Raw genomic sequence first — 16,870 nt, forward strand, 5'->3', positions numbered from 1 at the left:
TCCAACAGCCTGGTGAGCTCTCCTTGCAAGTTTCCTCCTCTCCATTCATGTGCAATAATGCAAGTCTTTCTTTTTTCTTCTAGAGTTTATTGAAAACAAATAAATAAACAATGGAGGAAATCAGAAAAAAAAAAGCCAGCCTCAATGTCAATGTTCACTACCTAATATTATATACTTTTTAACTTCACACTTTTCTGAAATGACCTTTGTATATGAGAGCTCTAAGATAGATGGACCCACTTATAAATGGCTATGGGCTTTCATAATTATTTTGGCCCCTGTTTTCTGAAATGGGGTGGGAAGCAGAAGTAACAAGACACCAGAAACAGCCGAGTGAGGCCTGAGGAGCCTAATGTCCCCCCGCCGAGTGGAGAGGCGGAGGTGGTGGGGGAAGAGTGAGGAAATGGGGTGGGTGATGGTGGTGGTTTCTCTGGGTGAGGGAAGGTGGACGGAAGTGGACAAAGGTGGAAGGGAAGGTGGATGGAAGTGGACAGAGGTGGAAGAAGAAAGGGTGCTATGAGAAAGAGGTGCTGTGGTATAGGAGGAAGAGCACTGGATTTAGAGTCAAAAAACCGCGGTCCCAGCCTTCGCTCTGCTATTTATTGGTGGCATAATCTGGGGTCACCTGGTCTCTGTATTCTGTGCCCTCATCTAGATTCCTTCAAGACAGGCTGTTCATTTATCAGGGACTTTGCTGTTTCCAGAATATGGTAAGGCCTAAAACACTAACTAACCCATCTGTCTGTCCATCTGGGCTGGGATCCCCTTGGGACCCCAATTAATCCCGGCCACAGGTGATTCTTTTCAGAGAGGCCCGAGTCCCTCCAAGCAGCACAGTTTCCTCCACTAAGTCTGTTGGAAACTTTGGGGCTGGGTAATCCCACCCAGCCTCACAGCCCTGCCAGCTTTATAAACTGCCCTTTGGCCATGTGTCCACTACCACAGACTGGCTCTGCCCATAGGGCCCAGCTTCTTCTCTAGCAGAGGCTGTTCATATTCCTACACTCAGGGTCGAGGCGGGAAGTAAGGTCTGTGTTCTCATTCTCTGGAGTTGCTTCCAGGTTATTATGCCTGACCCTTCAGCAAAATCTATCCAGTTCTTTGAGGTTTCATGCCTTCCTTTGAGAAGCCTGTATTATCTCCTTTTTGATGACATTGACAAGTCTCCTGGCCATGACTCTTCATTCACTGATGACTTTGGAGCCTGGTTGACTCTCACGCACTCCAATCCTCACATGATCGTGGCACCTTGGTGCTGTGTGGACCTGCTGTAATGCTAGATGCCATTTCTTCACTTCCTCCTTCATTCAGCTACTCACTGCCTCCAACTCTTCTAGGAAGGACTCCACTCTGAACCCTTGAATTCAGCCCTCTAACTACCACCACCTATCTTTCCATTACTTTCCATATGCTTTCTCATCAATCCTCAAGGTCATTTCCGAAGGCCATACTGAAATTGTCTGTAATGAGTCTGGACACTAGGCATAAGAGAAATGGGATTTCCCCCTTAATCCTAAAAAGGGAGAGGTTGGCAATTTTCATGAAATCAGGGAAGCGTGATTATTTGTGGGTAGGAGTGGGCATGGGGTGGTGGGAAAAGTGGTTAGAGCTGCATTTTATTTATCAAATGACTTCACAGTAAAAGTTCAGACAATGATTCTGAGGCAAGACTCAGCATCTGGCTCACTTGGAGTTGTTCTGAAATGCCTAATAAGGAAAATACACTTTGATCTAACAGTGTTTAAGACATTGATTTCTGGTAAGTAAGGATGTATTGCTGTAATTTCTCCAGATTCACCCTTCATGGTGTTCCTTTTGCACAGAAGTGATAAACTCAGGAAGAACACATGGCTGCTGCAATCTACTTCCTCCATCCATTCACTCATTAACTCAACAGATGTTTATCAAATACCTGCAACATCCCTGGTACTATACTGGGCATACTTATGTAAATCATCTGATAAGTTCTTGACTTGCCTTGCGGACTATTTCATTGCTCAGAAATTTAGGGAAGCAACAAGGAAAACCACTGCTCTGGATGTAATTCTTATCAATCAGGAAGACTTGTTTAGTTGAAAGAGCTATGGGATAAAATAGACTTGTCATCTTAGAGTCCACAAAGCAGTGAGAAGAATAATCAGATATGTGCCTTCATGATTTGGAAAGCAAAGCTCAGTACCTGTTCAGAGATGAGAGAGATGCCCTCAGGGCTTGAGACCCTGATAAACAAGACCCTAAGAGGGATGGGGGTCCAGGGGGAAAGTGTTCTGATGGTAGATGGCAAGTGGCCTTAATTAATAAGAAAAAAAAGAACATTGTATGGCTCATGAAGAGCACAAGTGGGGTGTTAGGTAAAGATGGGAACATGTCCAAAGATAAACACAAAAATGCAGCCTCAGAAAAAAGCCCCTTGGAGAAAATTTCTAGTATACTCTAATATACGTAGTAAGAAGAATAAGAAAAGAATTAGCCCACTCCTTGGGAGTGGAGGTATCGGTCCAACAAATAGAGTAAAAGTAAAGCTGCTTGAGCATAATTTTGCCTTCTTATTCTGTCTGGAAACATGAGCTGTGAAGTGAAAAAAGTGGAGTCAGGTTGGTTTAGGATGAAGTACAGCCACGGGAGCGAGAGGATGGGAGATTCCCCAGCTGCTCTGATGAGTTAATCTCCAGGCCAGGAGGATGAAATCACAGAACTCGGAGAGCACTTGAATGGAAACCCCTGGGGAACCCTGGGACGAGGGAGGTGCCAGAACACTCAAGCTGAGTAAATGAAATTCTGAATTTTAAATTTGGGAAGAGGTTAAGTTATAGAAACTGCAGATCATTGAGGCTTTATGACAATCTTGGCAAAATTCTATAAAAGATTTTTAAGCAAAGCGTTTCCAAGCACCTGGAAAAATAAATTGCCGGGACATGACATCAGGATTAATTCACTAAGATAAAGTCTCCACAAGGTTTTATTAGATTATCAGGTTTGATTTCAGGGTTTTGGACTCATAGATCAAGAATTCCACACATATAAAGAATCCTGATTTCTTTAAGATATTTGACAACATTTCTAATAATATGCTTGTGGAAAAGATGAAGAAATGTGAACTAGACAATAGGATTGTGAAAAAGTGAATAAAGAATGGATTATTTGAATGGATTATCTGAAATGGTGGCTTCAGTGGAATGCCATAGGATACTATATTTGTATCCTGATGTCAAAACAATCACATTTCTATGGAACTGATGACTTACAAAATGCCCTCAAATCTATTATCTTAGTGACAGTTTTAACAATGTTAGTTTATTAAGACTGTACTATTTTTCAGAAGCATGGCTAGAATATCTCTTTTAATTCTTGGAACCAACCCTACAAGCGTGCTATTAGGAGTCCCATTTTATAGATGAGGAAGCTGAGGCAGGGAGTTTAAGCAATGTATCAATGTTATAAAGCTAATAAATAACAGAATTGGAATTCAAAACCTTTTCTGTCTGACTCCAGAACTCAATAATACCTTGGTGGGATCATTAGAAATTCTCAGCTCCAATCTTCAGTTGAAGAAAAGGTCACTCAGTGATTTTAAAACTCACCTATGTTTGCAGAGCTGGTAAAATCAGAACCAGAACTTAAATCTAGCAATTTTTTTTGAAATTTTCTAATCTACTTTATTTATTTATTTTAAAAATATATTTCATTGAACTATAGTTGATTTACAATGTTCTGTTAATTTCTGCTGTACAGCAAAGTGATTCAGTTTATATATATATATATATATATATATATATATATATATATATATATATATATAATTTTTTTTTTACATATTATTTTCCATTATGGTTTATCACAGGATATTGAATATAGTTCCCTGTGCTATACACTAGGACCTTGTTGTTTACCCATCCTATATATAATAGTTTGCATCGAATCCAGCATTTTTAATACTTTTGCAAACCTCTTTAATGTCTAAATTAATAGACAGTAGCCAATTCTTATATCTGTATCTTCATCTGCTGCAATTCATTTTTAAAAAAATTTTTATTGGAGTACAGTTGATTCCAAGTCCAGTGCTCATCAGATATGGACAAGCTGAATAATAGTCTGAAACAGTTTTAAAAAGTTAATAATAACTGGGCTAAAATTAATATATTTTATTTAGATTAAAAATCAGTTGGGCAAGTACATAAAAATCAACATCTGACTCACCAATAGTTTCTGTGAAGAAAACTGTGGCAGTGGTTCTCAGCGTGTGGCCCCTTTGACTACCAGCACTGTCATCACTTGGCAAGGTATCTGAAATACAAACTCTTGTGCACCACCCGAGGCCAATTGAATCAGAAACTTGGGGGTGGGCAGTGAGGGCTGGAGCGGGGAAAGTCATTGTAGACCTTGTTTTAGCAAGCCCTCTAAAAGATTCTGATACATACCAAATTTTGACAGCCACCAAAGCTAAGGAGTTTAGTAGAAAAATAGTCAGTGAAAAGAGAAAGCGAGAAAAGCAACAGACCAATTGGCTTAAGTCCAGGGAACAACAATCCTGATGTTTACTTGTGGGAGGGACTAATGATGCGCATGCCTGTACAGGGTGTACAGCCTGTACAGCTTTCATGTGAGTGAGGAATTGGGTTACCTTGATGTCACAACACTTAACAAGTGATTGCGTTTTTGAGCTAACAGAATTCCCAGGACTTGTGACTTGTTCTTCCAAACGTAGTCCATGGACAAGCAACATCAGCTTACTCGGGAGTTGTTAGAAATGCAGAATCTCAGACCCCATCTCAGAGCGATTTATACACTCATGAAAGTTGGGAAGCATGGCTCTGGCTGAGCCCCTTTGTGTTATACGAGAGGAAACCGAAGTTAAATAATTTGCCAAGAGTCATAGAACTGACCAGATACAGGCTGAAACTCATAATGGAGGGATTCTAACAGTTAACTTTTTCTTTTTTAAAAAGATGTCTCTTGTTCCAGTTTGCCTATATCCTCCCTTACCTTGGGGAGTCATGAGTTCCCCATCCATAGTCATAAAAATTACTAAGTGCCTTATTGGCAGGAGTTGGTAGGGTGAGGATTCCTGTGTTGATTAGAAAGTTGGACTAGACTTGTTTCCACATTTAAATATTCTATCTTGACAATTATTGCCTTTGGGATAGGGGAGGGTAAGTGGTGGAAAATTGAAATCACTTTTTAACTTATTATTATTATTAACAGTGAGTGAGTTAAAGATGTGGGGTCCTTGAGAGTGGCCGGGAAGGAAAGCCTAGTTCTTCCCAAGAGAGCCATCTTTTCAGGTTGTATTTCTAGGTTCCTTCCACAGAGACTTCCTGGAGGAGCCCTGTGACCGTCTTGCCCAGTCCTGTACATTAAAATAATTTGTCTATCCACACTCCCGCAGGAAGCAAGTCCTGATGACATGCTGGAGTTGTGAACAGCCTAGGTCTGGTCCTCTGTCTAGTTCTACAGCTTGACGTTCCTTCCTCCAATCTGCTCCTGGAATTTCCCATTCCTGAATCTCTAGCTCGTTCCCTCACTAATGGACTTAAAATTTCTTCCTAAAAGTCTCATAATTAATAAGGGCTGGGCAAGGATGAAGACATGTTGGTTATTCTATGAGCAACCAGGCATTTGCCTTGTCCATTAGTGGTCTGAATGGGGCCAGGTCAATTGAGGCACAACGTGGTATTTGTCTGGAGGAGCAGTGGTTGGTATTTTTAAAGTGTTAGAAGAACTTGAGTTAGATTCCCATGATTTTAGGCAGGTGGAAAAGACATTGCAGAGGCAGTGAAAGCAAAGTGCCCTGAGCAGGAGCTCAGGAGATGAGGTTTCTAATGATTTTATTCCCAGTTCCTAAGCTCCTAGCTGTAAAACCTTGGGCAAATGCTTCCTCGTCTTGGATCTTAACTGAGCACTCCTCAAGGGATCCCTGTTAATCAACTTTGTTTCCCATCTTCAGTACAGAGCCTGGCTCACAGCAAAGCTCAACAAAGGATTGTCAAATAGAATAGGACTTTGTCTCTTTTATAAAATGAGAACTTTGGATTAAAACATGACAATTAGCAAGGAATAGTCTAGTCTTGACATCATCTGACTTCACGACCTTAATTTCTAATTTTTAGTAGCATCGACAAACCACAAAAAATAGCGACATACTATTTGTGTATTACTTAACTGTCTACAAAACACTTTCACATATTTTATCTCAATAAAATTAATAACAATACTCCTAAGATCTAGGTTTAATTGCTTACATTTTAAGGAAGAAACTGAAGCTAGCGACAGGGACTAATAAAGTCATAGAGCCTGGGTTTAAATCTAAATCACCTAATTGCTTTTCCCATCCACCTTATGTCTTGTCCCACTATTTTAAGAACAATATTTTTCTTGTCTGGGTCACATCTCTCTTTAGCACTTGTCTTCCTCCTTCTGAAGTATGACGTTGCAACATAGTCTATTGCAGAATTTTAGATCAGAGCACGCAGCTTATTTGAAGAATCTTAAGACAGAGCCAGCACATCTAGAAATAAAAATAATAACGACATTTTGAAAACCCCTGGTCTTTCAATTATCAGCTGTGATGGTGACTATGCTTTTGCAAGGGTCCAATCCATCGCCCAGAATCCCCTGCAAGAATAACCAGACACATGCATTCTTCTCTGTACTGTGTCTGCCTTGAGTTTCTTGAGGAAGTTTAATGTTAGCATTGGGATCAACTTCACTGACATGACGCATTAAATAAGTCAAATGTAAGTGAATCCAAATTCAGAGAGAGCACAGGAAAGCCCAGTTTTAAACATTCTATCAGAATTCTTCGGCTAAAGGCTCAATTACATTAAATTAAACAGCCAGCTAGCAAGGCTAAAAGTGTTTGTAGGCAAATACAATGTGCTCTTTTACAATAGCTCCAAGAACTGTAGGTCAGCTTCTACTTCTGCTGGGAAAATACCATTAGGGGAACATTTGTAAAGGGCCTATCATTGTCTTGATAAGTTGATACTGAAACTGGTAATCAGTGAAATTGGAGGCATCCTATTTCCTGTTTGAATAGAAGTGAGGCAGAGACACAAAGAGAGAGTCCATCTCAATTTGTCCTAGTATTTCCTGATTCAGATCTCTCAAGCCAGTATCTCTTACTTAGTCATACCTTAGGTGTAGCTTCCAGGGAAAGTCAATGATACAGGGCATGATAAGAAGTAATTATAGGAGATTGGATTAGCTGATTTTTCCTTAATAAAAGCAGGCACACACAATAGAAGTTCTTATTGCATAAACAAATGGAAAAATCTTTAAGTGGATTCCTGAAAGTTATCTTTTAGACTAGCGAAATTTTCTTTGCAGTGTAGTGCAATATCTTTCAAATACTAAACCCACAGGTACTCTGCTGTGTAAGAGTTTCTATAACGGAAAAGGTAAAGCATTCAGAATCGTGTTAAATCCTTGGCTTTGGGCAGGATGGGAAAAGGCATTACCCTGCACTGTTTGAGGTGTCTGGATATACAAACACTCAGTTACAAAGGAGTTTAGGTCCACAGCTAACTGGACACACTTTAGTCGGGAACGAGTCTTGGGTGGCTTTCCCTTGACTCTTTTTGATGTCTCTCTCTGGTGAACAAGTGTTTCCGTGGCTAGACCTGGGAATTCGGCACGGACACCAATGCTGCAATTAATTGTTTTCTCCTTACACCACAAGCCACTATTATCTCTGTTCTACTGAGTAAAGGCCATACCCTGCCATTAATTTTTTTCCCTAGATTTCTTACTTATTGCAAAGGGAATACTGCTCCCAAATTAATGGCAGAGAATGTCCCCAGGTATCTGGAGGTTTGCAATTTCGTTTCTCAAATCCATGAATTAGGCAGTCACGATATATGGGCACAAGTGACATCCAAAGGTATTTTAACCCTCTGTCTTCCAAAGTTATGGTCAAAAATGCCCCGAAGTGGTTATCATTTATTTTTTGCCTGAAATTTCTTCTTCCTTATAACTTTGCGCTCTGAATTTAGTATTGCACTATTATGTTTCTCTGAGGATGTGCTGTCTATACTGTTGAATAGCTATGAATATCATTGTGCAGCCTCTGATTAGACGATAATTTTTATTTTCACCTGCAGGACCTCACATACCACCTGGCTAGTTAGGAACCTTGGGTGCTTCTTCCTTGCCTTTTCCTGGCTTATCTGGACTGCATTACCGTCAATACTGCATTATATCACCCAATACTTCAGATTCTTTGGTTAAAAGCAATCCTAAAACAAATGATTTCTCATATTTATGTAGTTACCAAATGACTTCTGCATATAAGTATTTCTTTGATCTTTACAGCAGTCTTGAATGTGGACTGGCCAAGTACTGTAATCAGTTTTCCATGGATGAGTGTCGGTAATGTATTCTCATGAACATCAGGACAACTGCTTATCTGATAATGACTATTTTATTTTAAAGGTATGTTTAAATTCCAGCTCTGCCACTCAATGGCAATGCAACCAACATAATCCTCTGGTTTAAGTAACTGGGAAAATTCTCTTTACCTATCTCTAGATTCAGATTAGGTTTAATGTCATTGGAGAATAATTTTCTAGTCACTAGAAACCTTCAGAGATGGTGGAAAAACAATTGGTTTCATGTTACTTCAAAGGATAAGAAATATTTTTATATAATGCATGGTCATTGGATTTTCTTTTTGTGATGTGTTTGTTCAGGTCATTAGCCGATTTTTTGTATTGTACTGTCTAGTTTTTCTTTTTTTCTAATTAAATTTATAGTTTCCTTATACCTGAAACCAATATAATGTTATATATCAATTATATCTCAATAAAAAATTTGTAGTTTCCTTATAATTCTCATTTGATGAAAACTGTTATAAAATTTATGTATTAATTCAGTTAAAATAACAATGATAAACCCATACATGTTAACAAAATTAATATATTTAATGAAAAATACTTATATTTTTGAGAACAAAAGTCAACATAAAGAGTGACATTTTCCTTTTTTTTTTGCATATCTGTTTAATGTCTAGCTTAATGGAAGATAACTAAATTGTATACTTACTTCTTCACTCAATTTGTTGTGATTTAAAAAATTTGCTTGGTATTCAGTGGTATGGATATACTAGCGTTTATTCAGCCATTACCCATATGATGGACAATCACTTTGTTTCTTCTTTTTATTTTTTGTTTTTGCCACCATAAATAACACTGCAATAAACATCCTCGTATGTTTAAAATAAGAGATAAAAACTTTTCCAGTATCTATTAATATTTATTAAGAGCCTTATATAAGTCAGATCTTTTCATATAGGTTATCGCATTTGACCCCAGAGTGTGCCGTGAAAAAGCTAGCTCAGAGAGTTTGAGTTAATTACTCCCTATTATGATTTAAGGTATAGATCTGGGAGGCAGAGGCAGGACGACTGGTTCCTACCTTTGCTCTCTCCAGCTGGTAGATAGGACCCAGTTAGGCATGTCTACCTAATAGCAGCTGCTTCCCCAAACCATGGCATTCTGTCTCCTATTGGAGGCCATTGGCTGCTGGATCCATGCCCACTCAAAGCCTGAACACCTTCCCTTTAAGATATCAGAAGCAGGTTGTATAGGGCTACACCATCATGTGATGGAGACTGAGAAATTGTTCCTTCCTTCAATCCTAAATCTACAGGGATCTTTGCTCCATGGATCTGTGAAGGCATGTTAAGGTCTAAGAATATACTGACTACTGCTGAGAAATTCAAACTGGTCTGTTCTTTATAAAAATCAAAATGACATTCCTTTGAGGTTGGGAAGGGAAGAAGCCTTTCCCTTTCATGGTTGATGAAATCAGCTCATAGAAACATGAAGCAAAATGCTCAAGATCACACAAGTCGTGCGCACTATCCATGTGGGTAAGAAGGTGTGCGGAATCAAAAGTGCCACTAACGTTCCTGGGGCCATTCCTTTTATCTGCCTTGGCTTTTGTAGAATAGAGCATGTTACTGAAAATAGACTTTCATGTTCTGAGAGGTCTTAAAATGCAGATTTGATTAAGACTCTACTTTCATACTGTTCAGAACTCTTCTGGAATTCATCCAGGTGAAACTTTTGTTTGCATCGTTTTATATTGTTTATATCCTTCAAATAGGATATAAAGCAGTTTACGAGAGATGCATATATATTGTTGAAACTATTCAAATGAGAACAAAACCCACAATAAAATCAAGTAAAAGAGCAAGATTTGTTTTTTCTTCTTACCTGCCTGCTTTCCTGCCTTCTTTGCTTCCTAAATAACTGTCCAAAAGCTATCATGTGAGGCGGACCAAAGTAGGTGTCCACAAGGGGTTAGGCAGGTGGGAGGGCAGTGGCAGAAGCAGCCTAGCATGAGTTGGCAGAGCCTACGTGGACTGACAAAGGAGATCCCAGGGGTGCATGATGGCAGTGGTCCAGGCCAAGGTGTTGGAGCCTGAGTGAGATGTTTAGATACAGGAGAGATTAGAATAATAAATATAATAAGGATAACGTTTACGTTTACTGGTTAATATGATAAGGATAACAGTAACCAGGTTTCTTGTTACTGGAGAATGGAGTTAAATATATGGAAAGGAACAAAACTAGAATAAACTCTGTGATGTTGAATTGGACCCATATAGATATGGGTCTGGGAACAATGACACCCAAAAACAAAGAGCATATTTAGTGCCCAGATCTTAGTTTCTTAAATACAATTATCCACTAAAGGGAACCAGGGCTCCTTGGAAAAATAGCAGGTTTTACTTTTGGGACTGGGCAAGCAAGGATCACCCTGGAACATCTTCTAGTGCCAGAAACTAAGGAAGTGCTCAAAGATGTTGAGGGCATGACAAAAGGACACAGACGCTAGCTTGAAGGGGCTCTCATTGGCCAAATCTAGATAATCTGAGCTTGAAAACATTACACATATAAATACACAAATGAATAAATAGTGAAAAGAGAGCTCTTCCTAACTAATAAGGTAGAAGAAATGATTGAATTAGAAAAATCACCATTTGTCAAATATCAATGGATACTAAGATCAGTGGGTAAAAGTTTGGTAAAGAATGGAATATTTACCTTATCTCAGAGTATCTCCCCCTAAATACTTACTAATTACAAAGAGAAACTTTACAGTGGAGAAATGTGGCCAACTCCACCTTAATCAAATGATCAAAGATAACATCATCAATAGTAGAGCAACTCAAAATGATGTACAACCTAGTAAGATGTAAAAAAAAAAAAAAAAAAAAAAAGAGAAATAGCAATATAGCTTACCTTCTGTAACACTGAAGCCACAATTTAAAAAAAATCAATCTAATCATAAAGAAATATCAGGGAATCCTAACTTGGTGGACATTCTAGGAGCTGGCCTGTATACTTTACAAGTGCCAAGGTTAGGCAAGTTAAGGAAGAGATGAGGAACTATCTGAGACCGAAGGAGACTAAGAAATGTATCAGCTAATGTAATGCATAATGGTGGATATTCTTTTGTTATTGAAGACAGCATGGGAACAACTGGTGAAACTCGAGTGGAATCTGTGGATTTGATGATGATAAATATCGAGTAATTTTCTGATTTTGATAGTTTTCTTGAGGTTATATAGGAGAATGTCTTTGTAGGAATTCCCTACTAAAATATTCAGAAATGATGAGGAATAATCATGTTGGTAAACTTACTCTTAAATGGCTCAGAGGAAAATGTTTTTTTTTTCTTTTTTCTTTTTGTATGTGTTTGCAAATGTTCAATAGTTTAAAAATATTTCAAACAAACAAACAAAAAATAAATGAAAGGGCCAGGGGAGAGTAGTATCATGCCTTAGTTAAAACTGTACTCAGATTGGACACGATTTAGCTTTGTGTTCCAGTGGTCAATGCAGCAAGGCAAACAATATCGGGAAGCAGAATGGTCTGTTATGAGCAACAAACTTTGGCCTTATAATTTATACATCTAGCTAGTTACAATTCTTCCACACGATGACCTGATGACTTGATTTGCACAAGCAGTTACTCTCTGTTGTTATCTTTCTTCCAGATGGTTTTCCTGCTAGCTTTAGTCATATTCTGAAGTAATTAAGTCTCCAGATAAACATTTCTCTAGCAGGTGGAACCATCACTTCTACATGCCCCGTCATGCACAGTGGTTTTGTTTCTTTTTTGTCTGGAGAGGGGTGTTAGGTGCCAGGGTATGTGAAGGGTACACGTTTAGTTGAGAAAAAAACAACTCTTGGCATTTCTACTTTTAGAAAATAAATATTTCTGATCTAAAGATACAGTGTGCCCTGACTTATATATTTGGGGAACTGAATAATTATTTGTGGATAATTATGATGTTATGACAATTCCATAGGGAGGATTGGTTGCACTACACAAATATTAAGACTTTTTCATGACATGTCAAACGTAAATATATCTAATAGACAATAAGAACTATCCTTTATTGAATACCTATTATGTACCAGGCGCTCTGCCTACCTTACCTCCAATCCTAGACCAGCCCTACAAAGCAGCTATATATTTCTGCTCTCTTTACAGATGAGGAAGCTGAGAGTCAGAGAGGTTAAGCCTTATGCCTAAGCATGTGGATAGTGTGCGATGGAGTTGGGATTCAGCCGGCAGTCTGGCTGGGTCCAAAGCCCATTCTCCTTCCACTGTATCTGTGGTTTCTGCAATCAGTTTTATTTTACACACTCAAGGGAAATTAAGCTTGAAGTCGGATCCTGAGAATAAAGCTCAGTCTCTAAAATCCTTAAGCTCAATATTCGGGGTGAAGTGTTGCTCTCAGTCCTCAATCCTTGCTCTCAAGGATTAAGATGCTTCGAGGACCCAAGCTCCTTCCTGTTTTCAGATTAGATACAGAGCTATCCCATTAACTTTTCGAACCCACTAAAGCATTTCAGAGTGGTGTGTGTGTTTTGAAACAATTCTTCACGTGGAACCTCAAGTTCTAAAGTATTGTTATCCTTCCTACTGGTTAAAATCCACACACTAGGTTCCTGACAGGTCCAGAGACATAGGAGTCACAGTGGGTAGTATTTGAGTCCTAACTGAGAATAATATGGCACTAACTTGGGAATCACAAAGAACCTGTGTGTCAGGGGAACCCGTGTTCCAAGTAATCCTGGGCTTTGGACTGTTATCCTACCCTTGGTGTTATGGAGATAGTACCTTGGACTTGGACTTAGATGAAGCTAAAGTTTAACTCTGATCTGTGTTTAAGGAATTATATTTGCATGCATTCATATTGTCACCACCTCCATTTAAAAAATGAATAATAAAGGAAAGGAAAAAAAGAAACAGAAAGGAGATTTAAATTCCCTGGCTATTCCTCTCCTATAAAAATGCCAGTGATAATATTTACCTCATAGGACTGATAATAGTATGGTGCACCCTTGAACAATGGTGGCAGCATTAGGGGAGCCAACCCTCTGCCTCCTGCACAATCAAAAATCCAGGTACAGTTAGCCCCCCATGTATACATGGTTCCACATCCACAGATTCAACCAACCTCAGATAGTGTAGTACTGTAGTATTTATTACTGGAAAAAATCCGGGTATAAGTGAACATGATCAGTTCAAACCCTTGTTGTTCAAGGGTCAACTGTATTTAACGCATAGCATAGTCCTTAGGTTTCAATGGGTTAGTGCCTATAAGGTATTTGCAGCAATGTCTGGCTGTAGGAAGGCTTTATGAGTATTTGTTATTATCATTATTAATATATTTAAAGGGATTGACACATAGCAGGTGCTCGTGATAGTTTTCCTTTCAGTTCTTAAAAAAGATTAGAATAAGTATACAGAATTTTTATCTACCTTTGTTCCAAGGATCTGTATAGCTATTAGTGATCAGTGATCCACCCACGTTACTGGAAGCTGCACTGGGCATTTGCTTTGGGATACTGCCAATGGTGATGTCATGTACTGTTGATATACTGGTGAGTTGCTCTTGCAAGCTATGTTTGACACATGGATTGCTTTCATCTTGTTATTTTGTTTCTGTGCAAATAATATTTATCCCTCAGGACAAGAAACCACCCATGCGGAATAAAGAACACCTTCTCAATATAGGTGTACAATTATCTGAAATGTAAGGACTAGCAAATGCTTGCTAGATTGAAAGTTCCATGGTAATTTGAGAACGTTGAAAGTTCCATGGTAATTTGAAACATCTTTGAGATGGTGTTGACATTCTCTCTTTTTGGTTACCAGGATTTCCTGGTATTAATGTTTGGGCCGATGCTACAGAAGAGTGATTTGAAGTCATGGTTACTCATAGCAACATTAAATTTTGGCTCTATGAGAAACACTACTTATCCTCTAATCCAGGGATCAGCAAACAATGGCCCGCAGGCCAAAACCAGCCTTGCACCAGTTTTTGTATAGCCTGTGAGCTAAGAATAATTTTTACATTTTTTGGGAAAAAAAAAAAAGAAGAATATGTAACAAATAACATCTGACCTGCAAAGCCTAAAAAAATACTGTTCGACCCTTTACAGAAAGAGTTTGCTGACACCCCTGCTGTAACCCAACTCTCTCATTTAAAAAAAAAAAGAAAAAGGGGGAAATTGAGGCCAAAGGAAGATGCGTGATTTTACTGAGGGTAATTCAGCTCACTGGAGACAGATCTAGAGCTTGAGCCAACTCTCCTGACTTCCAGCCTTGAACTCCAGCAGCGACCCTGCTTGCTCAGTTTACGCTTCTCCTCTCCAGGGTCTTTTACCTAACTAATAAGAATAACTTCATTTAAAATGATAACACTAATATTTTAACCTGGTGTGATAGCTCCTCTGCGAACAGCTTAAAGCACCTTCATCTGGACTGAACCAATTCCGCCACTGTGAGATCCGTCACTGCTTCTGGGTGGTAAACTAGACCCCTCAGTAGCAAGAGCAATTGTATATTACATATTACAGGTTATTACATATTATTGGGATTAATAATATCTTCAAAAGGTAAGAAGTAAACATCTTTAACCTGTTTATAAGAAGCAATAAGATACTTAATAAAAGAATCATGTTATATCTTTAGGCTCCCAACTGAATTACAAACACCCCAGACTAAAGGATTCAGAACTTCCATGTTAATTTACAGGTTTGAGCTTTGCTAGCTAAAGGTGAAGATGGTGGTGGTGGAGGGGTTTTCAAAGACTGTTCGCGATATACTCAACATTTATGGTGAGTTTTCATGAAATTATCATTTTTAATTTAAGCAATGGATATTTGGAAATCACATGAAGCATGACAGAGAAATTGCATAGTCCTGGATGGATTCTCCAAGCTTGCCAATTCCAAAGGAAAAAAAAAATCTTTTTGTGAGTTGAAGATAAATTTTTGGTGCACTTTTCCATAAGAAGTTTGGGATAAAGCATACTTCAGAAAAGAATGTCCAGTAATTTATGGTTTGTCTCTTTAATTTCAACTTGCTCTAATTCTGTACGGAAAGATCAGAGATTATTTTAATAAGTGCATCAATTATTTCTAAAAATTTACAAAAGGATTGCTAATTTATTTAATTTATATTACTAGATGAGTTTCTTATCTAACGTTTTTAAGTCCACTTTTTTGTCATAAAGTCTTTCATTAATTTAAAAAGTAAGTCAGGAACTTTTCTTAGAATCAAAACTCCAAACTGGATGTATTATCAACATTACAGCAGCTTTGATCAGCAGTCACTCTTTGTAGATGGTGTGAATGGAATGGGGGTGTAATCGGGTGGCATGCATTGGATTCTGAATGGAGATGCCCTAGCAGATAGGTGCATTTCCTGGAGTGTCTTTTAGGTGCTTCTAGTATAAACATTTCTCACATCAGATAATAGTTGATAAGGAGCTCTTGAACTACATGGGTTTAAAATATTGCTCAAAAAATTGAGAAACATGCAAATTTAAGCACATAAAAAACACTCTTTAGATTTGATATGTTTCTCAAGAGTGACTTGAATTGACACATATTCCATATATGCTTATATATATATATGAATATCCTTAAATACTATGAAATACAGCATTGAAAATATGGTTTTTCTTGTGATTTCAGAATATCTACAGCTGAATACATTAAAGCTATATTTTATAGATATCTGATATGCTTTTTTTCTTGATTTCCAAAACTTAATGGGGGAAAAAAGCAATAGCCATGGCTCTCCAACTTATTATAAAAAATTCAGTGAGATGCATTACACCAGACACAGTATGCTCCAACCTATACTGCACAAAAATTACAGTCAATATTATTTAGACATATGTGTTCGGAAACTGCAAAGGACATGATGAGTATGAGAGAAATTGACTAAATATGTAATTGAGCAAATTTCTGGATATATTACATGTCTTGGTCGAGCCTAGGTTAGAAAGCTATTTAGAGCCTGCTGCTTCAGCCACAGGCTGTTTATTCCTCACCTGATGCTAATTGCAGTGATTGTGCCTGTCTTTGTTATGTATGGCAAAGCAAATTGTTAGAAGTCAGCTCTGGCCAGGACAACCAGTGGAACACACATGCTAGAAAGAAATCCATTTTGCTAGGATGCCTTTTCCAGGCTCTTTACTAAGGTTCTCAAATTGTTGGAGATAAAATTAAAACCTCAATGTCTGGGTAACTTTTCATATTTGCCAATTTTAATTTGGTATTTGGAAAAATTAAAGGAAATGATTATTTTTGTATTGTTGAAACACGTTTTTCTTTTTTATTGTTTTTTTTTCCCCTTGGCATCACATTTTTGACTAATGATATTCCCCAGAGAGATGGAATACATCTTAAGAAGCTACAGGGTCAATGCTCCTAAAATTACACTTGACATAATAAACATGATTTCCTCCGAGGCCCGCCACACAGGTTTTGCCCAGAGGAGAAAGTGGGGATCTTCAGGGCAGCTATTAGGCTCTGAACAGTGGGAACCAAACGCTT

The sequence above is a fragment of the Balaenoptera acutorostrata genome, chromosome 14 (assembly GCF_949987535.1).
Source record: "Balaenoptera acutorostrata chromosome 14, mBalAcu1.1, whole genome shotgun sequence".
In the NCBI taxonomy this organism is placed as follows: Eukaryota; Metazoa; Chordata; class Mammalia; order Artiodactyla; family Balaenopteridae; genus Balaenoptera; species Balaenoptera acutorostrata.